Consider the following 18,164-nt stretch of genomic DNA (forward strand, 5'->3'; position numbering starts at 1 on the left):
CACCACCGGCCCTCTGGAGGGGGGCCCAGGTCACCCAATACTTTTAGGAAGGAAAGGGGCGCAACGCACCCCCTCCGATTCAAGTGCGGGCCACTTCTGGGACCCGCAAACTTTGTCGGGCCCCCCCGGGCCTTGTCTGGCTCTCCTCAATCGGGGGGGAGCCCAGAAAAATGAGTGCTGGCCCACACAAGGGCCAAGCTGGGGACCGGCGGTGCGGGCGAGCCTCCGGCGAGGCCTCGGTCCGCCCGTGAACTCCCAGAGAGCCCCTCCAGGCTCAGCAGGGCAGGGAGAGGCTTCCTCCTCTCCCGGCCGTCTCTGGATTCGTTCCGGCCCAAGGCAGGGCCTTCCGGTGCCCCGGAGGGACTCCAAAGAGCAGTCCTCGCCCCGGGGGCACCAACAGGAACACGCTTGCTCCTTAAGATCGAAAGGAGGTTTCCTTCGTGCCCCGGGGGCACCGTGCTGAGCGCGAACCTCGCGCTCGGAAATATTTTCAAAGCCCGGTTGCGGCGGTGATTATTTTCAGCTGAGCAGCGCTCCAGGAAGCGCGAGGGCTTGTTTGTCAGCCCGGGTTGCGGCGGTGATTTCCTGGGGCAAAAGAAAAGCGCTTTCAAAGCTCTAGGACACAGCCAAAAGCCCGGGCTGCGGCGGTGATTTTGCCAAAGCAATTGTCAGAGTGCGCCTCCCAAGACGGGGAGCCGTTACCAACAGAGGGCGCTCCTCCAGGCACCATACAGCCAAAAAGGAAACACTCCTCATGTGATAGTTGCAAGGGTCAGGGGCCACAGCACCCTGCCCCTGGGGGACAACAGTGAAAAGAAAAAGGAGCACAGATGGCAGAGCCCAGCAGCAGGCCAGCTCAAGGAGAACACAGGCAGTTCCTCAAAGTGAACCAAGCAGGTCACAGGTCAGCACAGCAGCAGTAGTCCATGGTGGTTCCTGGTGAGTCCCTCTAGCAGCATTGTGTCCAGTTCCAAAGTCTTACAAAGAGTCTCCAAATTGTGGGGGAAATTCACCTGTACTTATAGTCTGTTTTTACAGTGTTTTACAGTGGTAGGGAGAGGAGGTTCCAGCCAGTTACAACTGGTTCTGGGAGTGCCCTCTCTCTCCTTTCAGCACAGGCTCCAAACAACAGTGTGGGGTTAACGACCCTATTGTGTGAGGCCAGGGCACAGCCTCTACAAATGTAGGTGTGCCCCACCTCTCCCTTCTCTCAGCCCAGGAAGACTATTCAATATGCAGATGCACCACGGTGACACCTCCACCCTCCCTGTGTACAGGCTGTCTGAAAAGTATGCACAAAGCCCCAACTGTCACTCTGCCCAGACGTGGATTGGAGTCAAGCTGCAAAACACCAGAGTCATAAGCACAGATAAATGCACACTTTCTAGAAGTGGCATTTCTGTGATAGTAATAAAAAATACACCCACACCAGTAAGCAGTATTTATTATCTCCATCACAACCATACCAAACACGCCTACACTACCCCTCATAAATCAGACAATACCCTTTACACATAAGGCAGGGCATTTCTAATGCAATCCTATGAGAAGGCAGCACTCACAGCAGTGAGACACCAAGTTAGGCTGTTTGTCACTACCAGGACAGGCCATGCAATATGGCACATGTCCTGCCTTTCTACATACATGGCACCCTGCCCATAGGGCTAGCTAGGGCGTACTTTAGGGGTGACTTACATGTAGTAAAAGGGGAGTTCTGGGCCTGGCAAGTAAATTTAGATGCCAGGTCCCTGTGGCAGAAAACTGCGCACACAGGCCCTGCGCTAGCAGGCCTGAGACAGGTTTGAAAGTCTACTTCAGTGGGTGGCGCAAGCAGCGCTGCAGGCCCACTAGTAGTATTTAATTTACAGGCCCTGGGTATAGAGATACCACTGTACAAGGGACTTATAGGTAAATTAAATATGCCAATTAGGTATAAGCCAATCATACCAACTTTAGATGGGAGAGCACCTGCACTTTAGCACTGGTCAGCAGTGATAAAGTGCTCAGAGTCCTAGAGCCAACAGCGAAAGGTCAGAAAAACCAGGAGGAAGGAGGCAAAAAGACTAGGGATGACCATGCGTATGGCCAAAAGTCCAACACCCTCTAAATATTTCAATCTAGAAGCCTTTAAACAAATGGTGTTGGGAGAATGGGCAATTCAGTTTGGAATAGGTTCCAGCTCCCTAAATCTCTTAGTACAGAAAATAATGGACTGGACAGAGAAGAATCTATTATCCTTAAGATAAATTCATATTCAGGATAAATCTATTGTAGACACTGTGAGCAGGATATTTCATTCCTGATTCAGTAATCCCACTGAAGGCCTTTTTGCAGACAAGTCTAGTGCTGTTCTTCTATGTATTTCTATAGGTTCAGGGATTCTGAACAGGGATAGATGCAGCAAGGGTAGATGCATTAACCAGCCAGTGGCTGAACCCTCTGTTGTATGCCTTTCATCCAATTCCCCTCAATCCTCACATTCTATCCAGAGTTCAGAGAGAGGGGGCAGGCATAATTTTAGTTTCTCTGTTCTGGCCCCAGAGACATTGGTTTCCTCTGATGATTGAAATTTTGATTGCTAAAGTGTGGTTTCTTCATCTCTTTCCAAATCTGAAGGTAGCCCCCTCCTCTGTTACCCCTCCCATGCTTGCACAGGCTAAGGTTAGTGGTTTGCAGGTTGAGAGGCAATAGATTAGGAAACTAAGGCCCGTATTTATACTTGTTTAGCGCCGCATTTGCGTCGTTTTCTGACGCAAAATCGGCGCAAACTTAGAAAATACAATGGGGCATATTTATACTCTGTTTGCGCCGAATGTGCGTCGTTTTTTTCGACGCAAATTCGGCGCAAAACTAACGCCATATTTATACTTTGGCGTTAGACGCGTCTAGCGCCAAAGTATGGGCAAATAGCGTCATTTTTTTGCGTGAACGCCTTCCTTGCGTTAATGAGATGCAAGGAAGGCGTTCCCGTCTAAAAAAATGACGGCGACGCAAATGCGTCGTATTTATACTCCCGGGCAAAAATCACGCCCGGGAGTGGTCGGGTCAAAAAACCCTGCATTTGCGCCACTTTTTAACGCCTGGGTCAGGGTAGGCGTTAAGGGGCCTGTGGGCTCAAAATGAGCCCACAGGTGCCCTCCCCTGCCCCCAGGGACCCCCCCTGCCACCCTTGCCCACCCCAGGAGGACACCCAAGGATGGAGGGACCCATCCCAGGGACATTCAGGTAAGTTCAGGTAAGTATAATATTTTTTTTTTTTTTTTTTGGGTGGCATAGGGGGGCCTTATTTGTGCCCCCCTTCATGCCACTATGCCCAATGACCATAAGTCCCCTGGGCATGGCCATTGGGCACGGGGGCATGACTCCTGTCTTTACTAAGTAAATGTAAATGGCGTCTGGGCGTCGTTAAAAATGGCGCAAATCGGGTGGAGGCGATTTTTTGCGTCAACCTGACTTGCACCATTTTTAAGACGCCCTAGCGCCACTTTTCCCAACGCCGGCGCTGCCTGGTGTACGTAGTTTTTTTCCACGCACACCAGGCAGCGCCGCTCTGCTTGCGCCGGCTAACGCCATTCAATAAATACGGCGCCCACATGGCGCTTCAGAATGACGTTAGCCGGCACAAAAAAATTGTACGCTAAACTGCGTTAGCGCAGTTTAGCGTCAAAAAGTATAAATACGGGCCAATGGTATTTTGGAAGTTTGCGCCGATGTTGCGTCAAAAAAACGACGCAAATTCGGCGCTAAAAAAGTATAAATATGGGCCTAAATTTGTCTTAGACTATCTCAGGTTTCATACAATCTTAAAGGAGGCTTTCCACCAGAAGGCCTTATGACCATCACTGGACATTGGAATTTTTTCTAAGACTGAAGTTTTGTTGTCTAAGCTTTTTAAGGGCTTTGAATTGTTGGAACCCAAAGTGAGAAATTTTTGTCTAGCCTAGGATTTTATTTTGGTATTAAATTCATTAGGGAATCCTCCCTTTTAAGCCTCTAGCTGAGGTTTCTCTGATTTTTTTATTTAGTGGCTATAGTCACTGCCAGAAGTATAGGTGAACTTTTGACTTTGAATTATCCATCCTTACCTTTGTCTGTTGAAATATCAAATTGTGTTAAATCCTGGTCCTCAGTTTATACCCGGGGTAAATTCTTCATGTCACAGCTCTTAGTAGTTTATTCTTCCTTCTTTACATTCTCTCTTCTCCCTCTGATTCTCTTTTAGGTGTGGTCAGAGCAGTTCAAATGTATTTGTCTTGAAGTCCTGAATTCAGGAAGCATTATGCTTTTAAATCCATTTCGGTCAGGCAAATTAAGCTAGTCAATCTTCTAGTTCCTCTTTTTCATGGTAGATTGAGAGGTCATTCCCATTGATTTTGACAAGGCTAATCGTGGTTGACGTGAGGTGTGTCTGATTCTTTACTAGAGTGAGATGGATTTTCCATTACTCACAATTGTGCTGCAGTATCATGGGCTTTCAACTCTACCTTTATTAACCATTACAGCTTAAATTGAGCCCATAGTTCAAAATTGGATTTTGGCCGGGTAATCCGCAGTGCAAACATATGTAAGTCTATTGTAGGTTTTGACAGAGTCATGTTTGTTTTTCCTTTCTGTTGTGTTTTCATTAGTGATTATTCAGCATGATTTCTGTTGAGAGTGTTTCTTTGCATATTCCTTTATTTCTCCATGAAATAAGTATTAGGACGAGAAACGGATGAGAAGGTAATGTCTGGATTATTTCTGTGTTATCTTCTTTACTGTGATTTATTAAACAGTGTCCCATTACCTAGGTTTTCTCCTTCCTTCCGTTGTTAATGTTGGAGTATTCGTGGAGGCTTGGTATTATCAGGAAGTGTGAAGTTCTCATTTCCATTTAGTAGTAAAGGGGATGAGGTCATTGGTTTCTTAGGTTTTTTTTTACTTTACAAGTGCTTTATAGGAGTGACTACAGTGACTCGCAAGTACCTGAAGCAATTACTGGAATGAGAAATAGGGAATCCGAGACATGAAGACTACAGGTAACTAACTCAGCGTTTTAAAGAAGATCTCAAAAGAAAATAAAACTACAAACATAGCACAATAATTTACAGTTGTAATTATACATAAGGCTGATTAGGGAAAATCATACAATCTACATGAACTGACACAAGTGGCTAGCAAGATGGCTGACAGGATGTGCTCCTAGGAAGCTCCATCAACTGACTACCAAATCCTGCAGCATCCTGTATTTGCCAGCAGACAACACACATTGAAGGTGACTATAAACGATATATCGGCACTTGTAAGGAATTGAGGCATGAAAGGTGTGTAATTCTGCTCCTGTGAACCAGCTACGCTACAGGGACTTCAACAGCATAGGGCAGGGATACATGAGAGATGCCAAGAGGGATGGCCCGGGTGGACTACTGAGTGGCACATTGGGGTCCCGGAGCAGTGCTGCCACCCCTGAAATACAGCAGGGAGGAGCTGTGAGGAGATTATGTGGAGAGCAGCTGTGAAGAACCGGTGCAGGGAACAGCTGCTTGAGTTTGCTGGCCTGAACAGTGACTGAACTTTCTGGAGTATATGCATCCTGAGAATATAAGGGGCATAGGGCCCGGAGCTGTGTGCCCTCAGTGGGTTCTGCTCTGACACAGAGTATATAGAAGCTACCACAGAGGGCCTGGAGGGTTGCTGGCACTGGTGCCTGAGCCTCTGGGGGCCCGGGCTGCTTGGGGGGCCCTCAGCATGATGACAAATGGTGAGACACTGCTGCTGGGAGGGACCTGGGTGGGCACTTGTTTGTGAATATGTCCTGAATCTATGGCTGAAGCGAGTGTCTGGGACAAGTGAAGGGGACTGATGCAGCACATTCAACTGGGGGCTTTTGCATAGCTGGGAAGCATGACATGCAGGCCCCCGAAACCAAGTGGAGGCTGTAGCGGGGGGGGCTGTGATTGCACAGGAGTAAACAGGCACCAGAATTTGGAACCTGGGCTCACTGAGGGGTACTGCAGTGAACTCACATTAATCTTCTGATAGATAATGAGTTAGGAGTCTTTGTTTTGCAGTGATCCCTGAGAGTCTGCATGCCATGTTTAAACTGCTCACTTACACAAAGCCACTAATGGGAAGCCAATCTGGTTAAAGGCAAGGTCTGTGAAATTATTTAAAAAAAAACACACAATCGTACAGTGGTACTGATGGGGCCAGAGGAACAGGCCCACATACTTGCTGCCTAATTGCAGAGACTGGGGCATTGCTGTGCAGGCTACAGAGACTGACTTCTGATGATACCCAGAGGGTTACTGAAGAGCGAAATGCTGCGCAGGTGAGAGGTTCGAAGGAGACCTGATGACGTAGAGCAGTGGTTCCCAACCTGTGGTCCAGGGACCCCTGGGGGTCCGCGAAGCCTTCTCAGGGGGTCCGCGAGAGCCTAGGAAATTAAAAAATATTTACAAATATCGACAAATTAGGTCCCCAGCTTCCAGTAATGACTCAGGTGGGGGTCCCCGGATTCCCATGATGATTCAGTGGGGGTCCCTGGGTTCCATTAATGTTAAAGTGGGGGTCCACAGAAATCAAAAGGTTGGGAACCACTGACGTAGAGGGCCCCTGGCCTGGGTGTCTAAACAGCTTCTGTACATTGCAGCGAATGGCCATCTAGAAGGGATAATAAGCGTCCAGACTTCACCTGACTACTGGGTGCCTGCACAGAGCCCTTTGGACTGCAGCTGCTCTGCTATGGGCCCACTGTAATACACTCCTGCATATAACTGGACGATATTGGTCATATGACTCAGGCTAGCATGGATATAGTGCCACACATAGTACCAGCTGCAACTTAGGGAAAGATCAATTGCAACAACAGGCATAGGGTAGCATGGTAACCCAGTGCACAACCCCATGGCAGACCCGGTAGTGACTCACCAGGCAGACCCGGGACTCAACTGAGAGGTCCCTTGGGTGACAGGAGGAGCACTCATGGGCCACCCTGATGGTCATTCAGGGTTCAAGAGTGACATTTTAGGGGCAGATTGCTGGAGTTTCAGTGGAGATCACTCTACTACAGGCAGATCAGTGCAAAGTGGCTGACAAGGTGTCTGAGGCAGACACGAACATAGCAACCCTACAAACTGAGGTGCACCAACCCAAGCAGCAGATGACACACAAGACTGTGATCACTGCACTTGAGGACAGAGTGGAGGATGTGGAGGGGTGTTTGAGACAGAATAATAACTGACTCCCAGGGCTCAGGGAGGCAGAAGGCAGGCCACAAAACAGTTCCTAGAATCCTGGGTGGAGACAGAGTTGCAAACCTTTGTGACTTTCTGAACATTTCACGACAGAACATATGCACATAGCACTTGCCCCAAATTCGCCCCTGGATACATCTCTCCAGGCCTTTTTAGCTTGATTTTTAAATAGGACAGAGATGTCATCCTCAGGGAAGAGAGAGAAACACAATTTGAGGGATGGAATGTTGTGATCTACCAAGATTATACATGCAAAGTATAGGAGCACCGCAAAACGTTTCTTCAGGTGAAAAAATGTCTCATGAACATCCGCTATATGCTTCTTTACCCGTCAAAACTGAAAGTCATGTATGCAAGTAAATTGAACTTCCATGAGCAACCAAACGAGGTGTGAGCCTGGCCCGACATGACTGATGTGACCCAAGGATGCCCTCTGGTGGATGTAGAGCTGTCTCTCACAAGTGGCCTGAGGTAGGGGTCAAAGTGGAGCTGCCCTACGCCACAGTCATGTCCTACTGAGGGGGCTCTGGCCATGTAGTGATATGTGAGGATGGTACGATGTCCACCACAACTGACAGTGAGGTTGCCCCGGAGACTGAGGGGGAGGCCTCTTCCAATGAAGCTGAGAACTCTGTCTCCACCTCAAATCCGGAGGGTACTATCCCAGAAAAGGAATCTTGAGCATCCGAGGATGACAGCACAATTACAGGAGATTCTGATACAGCTAGGGTTGAACGAGGTGCATCTCATGGGGTGGGAGTACATATGTCACTCACCAGTACACTGGATCATATATTGACATCAGGAACCTGGCCTGAGGATTTATGAGGTGGTAAATCAGTCATGCTATTTATCTGATCATGCACCCGTGTATGTACATTTGAATGGGGACTGGGCTGGCGGTCACCCAACATTTGGCAATTCCCTACCAACATATTATACATTGTATGTGGGCAGGAAACATTGGCCGAAACACTGAAGGACTACTTTGCACAAAATTGGTTGGGCACACAAAGTCACGCTACAGAGTGGGAGGCAATGAAGGCAGTCCTAAGGGGTTGATGTGCAGGGATTTCGTGTGGTTTGTACAAAGCCCTTCAGGCTGAACTCCAACACATGGAGGAAGCCCCAGTGGCTGTTCAGAGGCTGCCACCGGAAGAGGCGTGTGGGAGAAGTGAGGAGGCCACTCTGCAGTGGCAGGTGATGTCTGTGAGGGTGTGACTTGACCATTACACACTGAAGTCCTAATGTCAACTACTACACAGAGAGGGTTACAGTTGAGGGTGCCTACTTGCCTGCATATTATGCTGAGAAATGCCCCTCCCTCTATCATGCACCTTAAGACCCCTACAGGGACTGACGTGTGCTCACAAAGCGCCACATTACATACACTCAGAGATCTCTTAGAACAAGTGTATTCCAGGCTGTATGAACAGGATCAGGAGTGGGTGACAGAGTTTCCAGCATTCCTAATCTTATAGCAAGTGGGAGAACTGGCAGCACAGGAATTAGATGTAACCCTTATATTAGAGGAGGTCAGATTGGCTTTGGCATGTCTGGCTGGGGGACCGTCCACTGGCAGTGACGGCTTCTCCGCAGAGTTTTACCATGCATATACGGCAGACATTACACAACATCTACTGGGGGTGTACCTAGAGGCTAGGACGAGTGAAATCCTGCACTCATCCATGAGAGAAGGATGCATCACCATGATATTGAAACCAGGGTTGATTCCCTCAGACCCATCCTCATATTGACCACTCACAATGATTAACATGGACACAAAGATCCTTTAAAAACTGCTTGTACTCCGACTGTGACCAATGATCTCAAAGTTAGTACTTGTATATCAGTGTGAGTTTATACCTTGAAGGGAAACAACCATGAATCTAAGATGGTTTATTCATGAAATTCATGAAATGGAAGACTTTAGGGATGATGTGGTGGTGGTGTCCATAGATATAGCTAAGGCGTTTGCCACTGTAGACTGTCAGTACTTCATAGGTGTACTGAAAGCGATGGGGTTTGGACCTCAGTTTCGATCATGGATACGACTGTTGTATACTGAACCCACTGCCAGGGTCGGAGTGGGCAGCTTGTGCCCGACGCCGTGAAAGGTGGGCAGCGGGACGTGACAGGGTAATCCACTGTTGCTGTTGCTTTTAGCGCTAGCTTTGGAGCCCCTGGTGAATCAAGTTAGGCAGTAGCAGGGTGGATGGGGAGTCCAAGTGGGGAATATGGCTCACTTGGTGTTTCTATATTCGGCCGACTCTCTCTTCTACCTTAAGTCACCCATAGATTAATTGCCCTTGTTACTGCAGTATCTGCCTTTGGGTACATTTCAGGACTCCAAATTAACCAGGATAAATCTCTAGTGTTCCCACTGGGGAGCATGGCGAAGCTAGACCCAACATCTTTGACAGATAGATTTTGATATCTGTGTGTAGTGGTAGTATTTCTTCAACAGAAAAGGACATGATACAATAAAGATAGAGTGATGAGAAGGCCTCAGAGCTTTGATGCAGTTCTGGAATACTCTATACCTATTGTTGATCAGACTAGTTGCAGTGGCGAAGTTGGTCTTTCTGCTCACTGCCTCTACACAATAAATCACTTCTGTGACATTCTCCCCTGGGCAACATTCCAATGTTCACACTCATTGCTCTCTACACTTATTTAGAAGTGGATAAGGTGTAAAGTGGCTTAGAAACATTTAAATGTACCTACATTGGAGAGTGGTCTTGTTTTACCAAACACGGTGCTGTATTGTCTTGCATCTCTTCTTCAACACACATCTCACTGGCTTGCAGAAGGGCAAAATTGGGAGAAGTCATTATTGGCAGATGGGGATAGGGCTACTATACTACCACATCTGCTGCATTCTAGTAGCCGGGAACTTGCCTGCTTTATGCACTCTGGATGATGCAGTGAACACAACAGCATGGCAGGAAGGGGAATGGGACACATTGGGAGACCTTTACACAAGTGAAGACTTTATTACCTTGAAGGCAGCATGATACAGACAGTTTCTTTTACATGATAATATAGTTAACATGGATAAGGCACTGTTGCATTGTTACCAGACTGTCCCTGCATTCTCACTGCTATTTTGGGTGCTTCTGGAGCTTGGAGAGACAAGACATTTGGTCTTGTACCTATACAAAATTTTGATAACTGAAAGACCAAAAAGCCAGTTCACGGCTAGACCTGGATTTAGGAGTTCAGACTGAAAAGACATGATATGTACAGTTTCATGTTATACACAATTCTAATTAGATTAGTCAACTTTATTTTCTTCATCATACTTATATTATACCAGTGCTCCTCCATCGGAAAGACCCCATGAATTTGAGGGGATGTCACCAATGCCCGGAACATACAGCTTCCTTTACACACTTGGCTTGCTATTGCCCACCAGCTAGGGCAACCTGGGAGACCTTGGTACAACACCTGGGGACCACATGTGAGTAACATATACAGCAGGACCCTGCAATCAGTCTATTGGGTGATGTAAAACCACAGAAGGGAAGAAAGATGGGGTATAAACTTACCCAGTTGATGCTCTTGCTAGGGAAACAAAGGGTGACCATCACCTGATTCGTTCATTTGGGACCAAAAGCAGCACATTGGAAGAGGGATGTGGTGGAATGGGTGGTAACCAGTAACCTTAAATAAAAATTGTCGGCGAGCCGATAAAGTAGAGGAAGACCTGCAGGCCTGAGGAACTTTCTTGACCAAATTTAAGGGAGGGGAGCACCAATCATCAGGGGAATCGACAGAAGATGAAAAATGAGAGTGTACAGAGTGTAAATTGATATCTTAACAAACTAGGCATAGGAGTAAATGGCAATAGTCACATACACGATAATTGCAATGCATAAATGGTCCAAAAAGTGTGGCGATAAATGAAAATCACATGACAAATGACTGAAACTAGCGGTGATCTTAACTGTTTCAATGGTTGTTTATATGATTGTTAATGTTGAGCTTTCATCAATATATAAAAAAATAACAATAAAAAGATTATTTATAAAAAATAATGCATTACATGAACAACATTGTTCGGTTTTGTCATATGTGACAGGTACACTCCACGTGGCACTACACACGTGCCTGTTAGCATTAACCTTGAGACTTTGAGTTTTGCCTGGTATAGTCAATCCACCATTGAGTAGTTAGTGTAAATGTGCATCAGTGCAGTGGCATGTCTCTTGCATCTTTTCAGTTGCATCTTCATAAACAAATCAGGGTGTTTAGAAGAGTGTATCACAGTCACAACAATTCAATTTAATCACACTTATTTTGGTTAAAAACCATTAAAAGCATGGTACAATTTTCATACTAACCAAAACAATACAAAGTTTGCACGGCCAATCACATGTTTAAGAATAATTCAATCATATGAGTACAATAGGCTTAGTAGCAATAATTTCATAACATACTAGTAGCAGTTTAAAATTATCTAATACTATTGGTAGTATTAAAATTTCAAGGCCGCAAATGCAACTGCAAATAGGTACCTGCTCACCCCAAAAACTATGTAAAGGGTATTATTAATTTTGGGATTCCTAAAGCTTCTTTATATTTTCTACACCCCATGTTGTTACAAATTGGGCAAACCCATTTCCTTTTGGACCTCTCAGAAGCCTACAGAGAAATAGCACCTGTGCACTAGTTTCAATGCTCCCATAGAACATAAAGTGCATAGAGAATCATCTTTGGTATTGTTATGCAGATCTCACTTTACAGTGTGAGCCCTAATTTAAAGAATTTCATATTGGAACTTAATTTCATTTAAACTGTTTTCGCCCAACTGGGTTGTATTGTATTTTAAGAATTTTCAAAGATAGGGTTGGGCTTAGCTTTTAAAAATTGTAATGTCATCTTCCTAAACTAGAGTTTTGGTGAGGGATGTTCAAAACATGTCCCCAGTACGTGTTTCAATATTCTTTTGAGTGTATTGTTAGTGCATGTGGTACACTTCAAAAGGAATTTAGGCCACATTTGGCAAACCAGGTCTGAACGTGATGGAGCCAAGGAAAAGTTCAGATTTTGTTTCCTGCAGCTCCATGAGACCTTTTCTGTAAATGGCTAGCTCATGAGTTGTCCATATTCTGACCCAGTGAAGCATTGATCTCAGGACTGCTATCTGTTCGATTTGTTTAATATTCAGAGGGTGGTACATAGGGATCAATGGGGTTGAATCAGGTATTCCCAGTATTCTCCCCATGCACCTATTTTCACATAGTGTGAGTTGTTTTGCTTTAGTATTCCCCTAAGCTCTGCCCCACATAGGGCAGTGCCCTGAGCTTTAAGTCTTTTGACCTCAAGGGCTGGGGATATTATTTTTTTTTGTGTTCTTTTATATTTCTTACTAACAGCCAGGGAGCTGTGAACAAGTGTCACCTTTGCTTTGTTTACGTATGGGAACCATGATAGGTTAGAGTTCAATGTCACTCCTAAATAATTAAAACTATACACACACTCAAGTTTTTGTTCTTGTACCATAAGATTTTTCTTAAAGGATCAATGGGGTTTAACAGCCATATATTTGGTCTTGATATTATTGATTTCTAGGCCCTTTAGTAAACATTATGGCCCTCATTACAACATTGGTGGCAAAAGCCGTTTACCGCCGCGTAGAAGACCGCCAACAAACCGCTGCAGCAGCGGAATTCCACAACTGCTCGGAATCCGCCAAAATTCAGACACCCACACCAGTCAGCCACACTTAAGGTCAGTGATACACTGACGAAAACAAAACCTCCACCGTCACGCCAACAGAAATACACCCACACTATCACGACACACGAATCCACGTGGCGGTCTTTCAACCGCGGTATTCCATTGGCGGTACACACCGCCGTGCTCAAAATACACACACTTTTACAAAACACAGCCACATTGGACAATTCCAAATACACACACTTGATACACATACACACACCACTCTCACACACCCATTTCACTATAAAACACACACACATCACCCACCAACCCCTACGACAAAATTACAGAGAGAAGGCCAGAGAGAGACACTACAAACAACTACCAAGCATCCACAGGCACACAATACCATCACCCACATAACTTCCACGCACCTCACACAACACACCACTAAATATCACCCCACTTATCACTACACACTCCCCCCCACACATCACCCACACCACCCCATGGCATGGCAAAGACACCCCAGGTTCTCTGAGGAGGAGCTCAGGGTCATGGTGGAGGAAATCGTCCTGGTAGAGCCACAGCTATTCGGAACACAGTTACAGCACACCTCCATAGCTAGGAAGATGGAGCTATGGTGCAGAATAGTGGACAGGGTCAACGCAGTGGGATAGCACCCAAGAAATAGGGATGACATCAGGAAGAGGTGGAACGACCTACGGGGGAAGGTGCGTTCCCTGGTCCCAAGACACCACCTTGCGGTTCAGCGGACTGGCGGCGGACCGCCACCTCCTCCCCCACAACCAACAACATGGGAGGAGCAAATCTTGGCGATTCTGCATCCTGAGGGCCTCGCAGGAGTAGATGGAGGAATAGACTCTGGTAAGTCAAATCTGAACTATCACATCCCCCACCCTACTTGCATGCTATCACATACCCACACCCTCACCCTCACCCCCATTACTCCAACGCCTCACAAATGTCCCAACATCACAAACCACATATCCTAACACCAAGCCCTGCATGCAACAACAAAGCATGGACACCCATCACCAAAGCATGGCCACTGCACATACCCATACACCCCCCTAAACCACCATCACACAAGGACCAACACAGGAATGCAAGCACTGGGGTACACGGATGTAATAAACATCCTTTTATACCCCTGCAGGACCCATACCCAACTTCACCGGACAGGAGGTTCCACACATGTCCACACCACCAACAGAAGAGGCCCACAGTGATGACAGCAGCTCTGTCCAACTGGATCTAGATGACCAGCCCGGCCCATCTGGGACCTCTGGACAGTTGGTTCCCCTGACACAGTCACAGGCCACCACAGAGCTTCCCCCCTGTGGAAACACCAGCACAGCACCCACCCAGCGGGCCCATACCTCTGTCCCCAGGACACGCCAATCAGCAGTGTGTCCACCACTACAGGGAACCAAGGCTAACCCACCACCCCAACAACAACCGGGACCTGGGGGCAGTGGCAGTGGGCACACGGTCTAGGGGACGGAGGCCCAGGAACACAGGGGAACTGGGAGGGCTGATGTGTGACAGGGGGAGGACAGGCTAAGGGAACCCACTCTCCACGAGGCCCTCTCCAACATCATGGGAGCCTACCACCATTCCCAGGAGACGATGGCAACGGTACTGGCCAAGTTTCAGGAGACCCAGCGCCTGCAGGATGAACAGTATTTGGGGTTCAGGGAGGAACTCAGATCCATCAATTCCACCATGGGCACCATCGTAGGGGTGCTGAAGGAAGTCCTCAACACCAGGAGGGACACTGTGGCACAACAAGGGGCCCCTGACACTAGCCTGGATGATGAACTGCCCGCCACCTCCGCTAGTGGACAGGAGGCACGGCCACAGGACCACCACACCAGCACCACCCCCTCTGCAGAGGGAGAACCACCCCGCAAACGGTCCCTGAGATCCAGGACAAAGACAGAGAACGATGACAAGACCCAAGCCAAGAAATGAGACCACCCTGAATGTCATCCTTCTGTCCCACCTTGGCACCCTGTCCATCCTTAAACTGCCCCATCTCCACTTCCTATTCCCATGTGGGCAATGCACCTGTGAGACTAATAGACTCGACTCTGCGATGGACATTCCTCCACCATCACCCCTCACCATTTTACAACCCCCCACAATATTGAGCACTGAAATAAACACCCTTAAAGCACAAAACAATCTGGAGTCTGTCTGTGATTTCGAAATAGTGTATTAGCAATTACAGTGACAAAATGCTCTTTCAATTGTAATGTCAACATACCCATGTCACACAGCTCTAGTCCATGAGGAAACAAAGCAGATGTCACACAGTGGGACCCACATCTGTGAAATCGTAAGGGAAAGTGACAGACAGTAGAGAGGTAGTAGTGTTAAAGTACATGTAGTAGGCAGGTTTGTATTATTACCTGTGTCTCACTGGAAGTATTGCAGGATAACCGAGCTCCTGTTGTCGATGTCCTCTTCTTCTGATTCCTCGTCTTCATTGTCCACAAGCTCCACAGCTGCCACAACACCTCTATCTGGACCATCCTCCTGCAGAAAAGGCAGTTGATGTCGCAAAGCTAAGTTGTGAAGCATACAGCAGGCCACGATGATCTGGCACCCCTTCTTTGGTGAGTAGAATAGGGATCCACCTGTCATATGGAGGCCCATGAACCTCGCCTTCAGGAGGCCGAAGGTCCTCTCTATAATCCTCCGAGTCCGCCCATGGGCCTCATTGTAGCGTTCCTCTGCCCTTGTCCTGGGATTCCTCACTGGGGTCAGTAGCCATGACAGGTTAGGGTAACCAGAGTCACCTGCAAATGGTGAGGGCAACTGTTAGACACACACTAACCTGTAGGGATATCCCCAGACCCAGACAACCATTCCCACTGACTTGCTTCCAAGTGCTCACCTAATAGCCACACACGGTGCCTCTGGAGTTGACCCATCACATAAGGGATGCTGCTATTCCGCAGGATGTAAGCGTCTTGCACTGAGCCAGGGAATTTGGCATTCACATGGGAGATGTACTGGTCTGCCAAACACACCATCTGCACATTCATGGAATGATAACTCTTCCTGTTTCTGTACACATGTTCACTCCTGTAGTGGGGCGTACCAAAGCCACATGTGTCCCATCAATGGCACCTATGATGTTTGGGATATGTCCCAGGGCATAGAAGTCACCTTTCACTGTTAGCAAATCCTCCACCTGAGGGAAAACGATGTAGCTCCGCATGTGTTTCAGCAGGGCAGACAACACTCTGGACAACACGTTGGAAAACATAGGCTCGGACATCCCTGATGCTATGGCCACTGTTGTTTGAAATGACCCACTTGCAAGGAAATGGAGTACTGACAGCACCTGCACTAGAGGGGGGATTCCTGTGGGATGGCAGATAGCTGACATCAGGTCTGGCCCCAGCTGGGCACACAGTTCCAGGATTGTGGCACAATCAAGCCTGTAGATGAAGATCACGTCTTTCCCCCATTGTCAACAGGTCCACCAGCAGTCTGTACGCCACAGGATGCCGCCATCTCCTCACATGTCCCAGCGGACGGTGCCTATGAAGGACAACAGCGAGCACAGAGTCAACCAACTCTGAGGTAAGTACCCACAGCTTACACAGAACACGAATCATAATCCGAAATTTGGCTTGTATGAGTGTTGAGGCCTAGGTATGTGTGACACAGTTAAAAATTAAACCATGTGGGCCCCTGAAATGGCGGCTGCCTGACCTGTAAAGTGGGATAATGGGATGTGAGGTAACTGCTCTGGCGTTGTACACCGTTGAGGTAGGCGGTCGAAGACCGCGGCGCAATTCCGCATTGGTTAACATTGGACTCTATGGGTCCCAGGAGCCAATGACGATGTACTCCGGCAGTGACGGTACGCACCGGCGTGGATGTGACCGCCATTTTCTATCTGTTCAATCACTCAATACCTGATCTTCGACAGGAGAGGACCTACACTGCAAGTGCTGCTGTGACCTCGGTCTGGAAGAGACAATGGCTTGTGTGTCTGGGGAAAGGGCCCCTGCCTTCACATTGGAGGAGTAGAAGAAACTTGTGGATGGGGTCCTCCCCCAGTACACGCAATTCTACGGTCCTCCAGACAAACAGGTAAGTACACTGGGAGCATGCTGTATGGGCTATGCCTGTGTGGAGTGGGGTGGATGAAAGATGGGGGGGGAGATTGAGGCGTGCATGAAACGTTGGTGAGTGCATGTGTCCCATGGCAAGAGTAGGGATGGGGGCCAATGACTGTGACAGTGCAGTTGGTAATAACTTTCCTTTTTCCCCTGTACAATTCATGTAGGTCAGTGCCCACCAGAAGAAGGATATTTGGCGTGCCATCGCCAAGGACGTCTGCACCCTGGGGGTCTACCACAGACGGAGCACCCACTGCCATAAGAGATGGGAGGACATTCACCACTGGAGCAAGAAGACGGCGGAGGCCCAGCTGGGGATAGCCTCCCAACGTGGGTATGGGTGCCCGTCGCACCATGACCCCCTGATGTTCAGGATCCTGGCGGTGGCGTACCCGGAGTTGGATGGGCGATTGAGGGCATCACAGCAGCCACAAGGGGGTAAGTACACTCTCATTCTGCTGATTTTGCACGCAATGGAGGTGTTTGGGTGGGGGAGGTGTGCTAGTCAGGTCCCCTTCTTCTGGCAGACCCTGTGGCACCCCACCCCACCTGTGTACAGTGCCAAGTACACCTAGTCAGGCTCCTGTGACATCCATGTGTGCAGACGTCGGCCATAGCCTTGTAGGCCATGTCCCAGGGATTGAACAGTGGACCCCAAGTGCGCGGCGTATTGCAGGGGGCTTCTGTGTCTGTTGTATCCGCCAACGGTAGTGGTAATGCATGCACTCAACATGTCTTTCTTCTGTCGTCCCCCCCCTTTTTGTGGTCTCCCTGTTCTTGTGTCCATTAGCATCATCAGGCAGAGGAGCAGTGGCACCGGAGCAGGAGGGAGCTGCATCCCACATGGCCCTGGAGGGAGGGAGTACAGAATCGGAATTCACCAGAGGGACGGAGGGCGAGGGAAGCTCCATGGCGGGGACAGGAGCTGACACCAGTGATAGGGACTCGTCCTCTGATGGGAACTCCCTTGTGGTGGTGGCCACATCTGTGCCCCCGCATCTACAGGTACAGCCGCCACCCCCTCTACCAGCACCGCCCTCCCAGCAGCCCCTCAGCCTTTGCCACGTGCCCGCTCTCCCAGGAGGGTGGGCATCAC

This window comes from Pleurodeles waltl, chromosome 8 (genome assembly GCF_031143425.1).
Source record: "Pleurodeles waltl isolate 20211129_DDA chromosome 8, aPleWal1.hap1.20221129, whole genome shotgun sequence".
In the NCBI taxonomy this organism is placed as follows: domain Eukaryota; kingdom Metazoa; phylum Chordata; class Amphibia; order Caudata; family Salamandridae; genus Pleurodeles; species Pleurodeles waltl.